This window comes from Nanorana parkeri, unplaced genomic scaffold, assembly GCF_000935625.1.
Source record: "Nanorana parkeri isolate BGI_ZX_2015 unplaced genomic scaffold, ASM93562v1 scaffold1337, whole genome shotgun sequence".
Lineage (NCBI taxonomy): Eukaryota > Metazoa > Chordata > Amphibia > Anura > Dicroglossidae > Nanorana > Nanorana parkeri.
In genome coordinates this window covers 429555-432961 of record NW_017307605.1, presented here as the reverse complement: position 1 = coordinate 432961, position 3407 = coordinate 429555, and the positions used below count along the sequence as shown (strand labels likewise).

General features: G+C 39.7%; 1 pseudogene; it reads left to right on the top strand.

Annotated features, from left to right (window-relative positions):
* Positions 1-2025, top strand: part of LOC108797793 — a 37113-nt pseudogene extending 35088 nt beyond the window's left edge.
* The last annotated feature ends 1382 nt before the right edge of the window (positions 2026-3407 follow it).

Sequence of the window (3407 nt, the reverse complement as noted above, 5' to 3'; positions counted from 1 at the left end):
ATAAATAAAAAATAATAAGATAAAAAAAGTAAAAAATGTTAAGATAACAAAATTATAAAAAATAAAAAGTAAGATAAGATAAATAAAAATGTAAAAAAGTAAAAACATTTATAAAAATAAATAAATTAAAAAGTGATAAAAAAATGTAAGCTAACCCTGCCACCCCCGCCATCTGGTTGCCATTCTCCATTGCGTGGGGGGGTGGTGCAAAGAGGAACATGGCCTTGGGACAGCAGAGAGAGTAAATCCGGCCCTGGGCGCCAGTGTGAAGGGGGCGCCACTGCCCAGATAGCAAGAAATTGTGATGCAAGTTTGAAAATGACTTGCTAAACTATTACAGACTTGCCAAGCTTCACAATTTTGTTGCACAATTACATCAAGTCTGCATTGCAAGTCTCCAGACCAGCGAGCTTGCAGAGCTCTTGCTAAGACCTGCAGGACTCTTGCTGTAGACTTGTCAAGCAAATTTGCTATAAATTCAAAAAGTGTCAACTAGAACTTGTGCTGCGAGTGTTCTGCAAGTCTACAACTTGCCAGGAATATGTGCAGCAAGTTGACAAAATTACAATTTCACCCTGCCACAAGTTTGTAGCAAGTTATCCTTGCTATCTGGGTGTCTCTGCCAGGTTGGCCACACTGAACTGCGGGAAAGCAGTGCCTCTGTTCTATCAAAGCTTGTGATTACATTGGAATGCGTGACCGGTGACATGGTCACACATTTTAACATTTTTTTTTAATGTACTTTCTGCAGGGCACAGAGGTCTACACTCTGCTCTGGACTGTCCACCGTGAACCCACACAGTTCACTGCTCCATTCAAGTTTAATCCCAACCACTTCCTGGATGAAAATGGCAAATTCAAAAAGAATGACGCCTATATGGCTTTCTCTGTAGGTGGGTCCATCTATAAATAACCAGATGCTGTGATTATTATTGTATGGTGTTCATAACTAAGTCATAAAGATGCTTCTAATTTTATTAGACATGTGCGATTCGTTTCGTTCCGATCGGTCCAGTTCTGGTCACCAGTACTAAGAAAAGATGTCCTTGAGTTGGAAAAAGTCCAGCGGAGGGCAACCAAACTAATTAGGGGTATGGAGGACCAGAGCTATGAGACAAGGCTACTAAATTTAAACATGTTCACATTGGAGGTGAGGAGATTAAGGGGGGATATGATCTCCATGTACAAAATGTTCAATGGTGGTAGCAACATTAGCGATAAACTGTTTAAAATTAACTCCATTACAAAAAATAGAGGCCATCACCTAAAATTGGTGGAAAAAAAATTCCAGCACAAGGGGTGCAGGGGGTTCTTCACAGTAAGATCAGTTAGGGTCTGGAACTCACTGCCACAGGCGGTGATTTCAGCAAAGAATGTGGAATTGTTCAAGAAACTTTTGGACGATTTCTTAAGGGACCGTAATATACAGGGGTACAGGTACTCCTAGAATGAGATCCTAATAGGTTGGACTTGATGGACTAATGTCTTTATTCAACCTCAAATACTATGTAACTATGAAATTAACAATCTGTTTCTGATATCCTACTTAAATAACTCCAATGGTCAGATGATCTAATAATCACACTGGGAAATTTTGAGCAACATCCTAGTGGATCTGGCTGCCAAACATGCTTCCTAAAAACAGTGAATCTTATAGCTATTCAGTGATGACCTTTCATATATCACACAGGTAGGATAAAAAATGTAGCAGTGAACATAATCGGGCATGCTCATTTACAGTGGCCTAGTAAGGGATGGAGTATACCCCATTTGAACCCTAGAAACTGAAATTAAATATCTTTTCAGGAAAGAGGAGCTGCCCCGGAGAAAATTTGGCCCGGATGGAACTATTTATCTTCCTCGTCACCATCCTGCAGAAATTCACACTGACCTCTAAGATGGAATTAACTGAAGCTGACTTGGCTCCTAAGTTGAAAGGGTTCCTAAATGCCCCCAAACAGTTTGAGCTGTCATTTATCACTCGCTAGATCTGCTGGACTATTTCACCTGGATATAGTAGCTCAGTCATTGTCAGAAACATATTTATTAAATGTTAATATAACTTTTCCCTTTATTTTACTAGTTATATGAATTATTGTTAATTTTCTCTCTTTTTAAATAAGAACTCTGAATTATTTTTAGCATTGGATAGTGTGGGGAAGGGTTTGAACCTGTTTGAGATTTTAATTGCTGTCTGTGTCCTTGATGCGGAGATTCCCCCTTGCAACCATTGCTGGTGGCCATCAAGGTATTGCTGTGAGTTTAAAGTGAAACAATAGGCAAAATAAAAAAAAAATAAAAAAACATATATGCTGCAGTCTGTCACTAACATTAACACAGCCGTTTTTTGTTTTTGGAACCCCCTCCCTCCATAATATGTTTGCATTATGCATTGAACCTTCAGTAGATCAGTTATTTTTTCACTTCCTGTAATAGGGTAGTCTTGGGTGGCCATGTTTTAAATGGACTTTAAGTGTGTGAACAAATAAATTAAAGCTCAAGTATAGCTAACGCACAGGGCCGGCCTTAGGCCTTTAGGCGCCCTGTGCGAGAAAGCTTTACAGCGCCCCTCAGTGACCACACCCCTCAGTGACCACACCCTTTAGTGGCCACACACCCCGTAACCACACCCATTTCCCCCAATACCTGCACCATAAGCCGCAAATAAACATATTAAAAAGTATGATAAAAACAAAACTATTATTCAAAGGTATTAAACTTGTCGGCACAATATAAGTATTCTTATCAAATAAAACAACAGAAGGTAAACAATAAATGTCAAACTACAATAGAGTCTATAAAAATAAAGTGTCAGGTTGTCATGCCAACCCTTTTTTCAAGTAAGTGCATCTAGAAAAGTTAAAATAGAAAACAGAACACAAAACCCAGACTACTTGTAAAATGAATGCATTACTATATGTCCGAATATATAAGAAAAACGTATTCAGGCACATAAAAATTTGTTTGAGAATGTGCGGCGGCTATGTTGGCCACCGGCGTGTTCTGTGAATGCGTGCCACCATCTTGGAGGTGGGGAGCATGACATTACATAACGCCATGCATGCGTGGCGTCAGGTGACTTCACATGCCGATATAGACGCCGCCATCTTGGTGTATACCTAGATATACACCAAGATGGCGGCACCAAACACGTGCGGTGTTATATGACGTCATGCTCCCCCACCTCCAGAACACGCCAATGGCTGAATCCAAAATAGCATAAAAAAGTGTTGTGTTTGATTTGACATTTCCCTTTTAAAATAGAAAAGAAATTGAGGACACCAAATCCTCAATTTCTTTTTCAGCATCCTCACAGCCTGTTCATTCATGACTGGGGACACATAGTACAATGTGTCCCCAGTTATTTACAAACACTGGAGTGATTAGACGATTGCTCCAGTATTTGT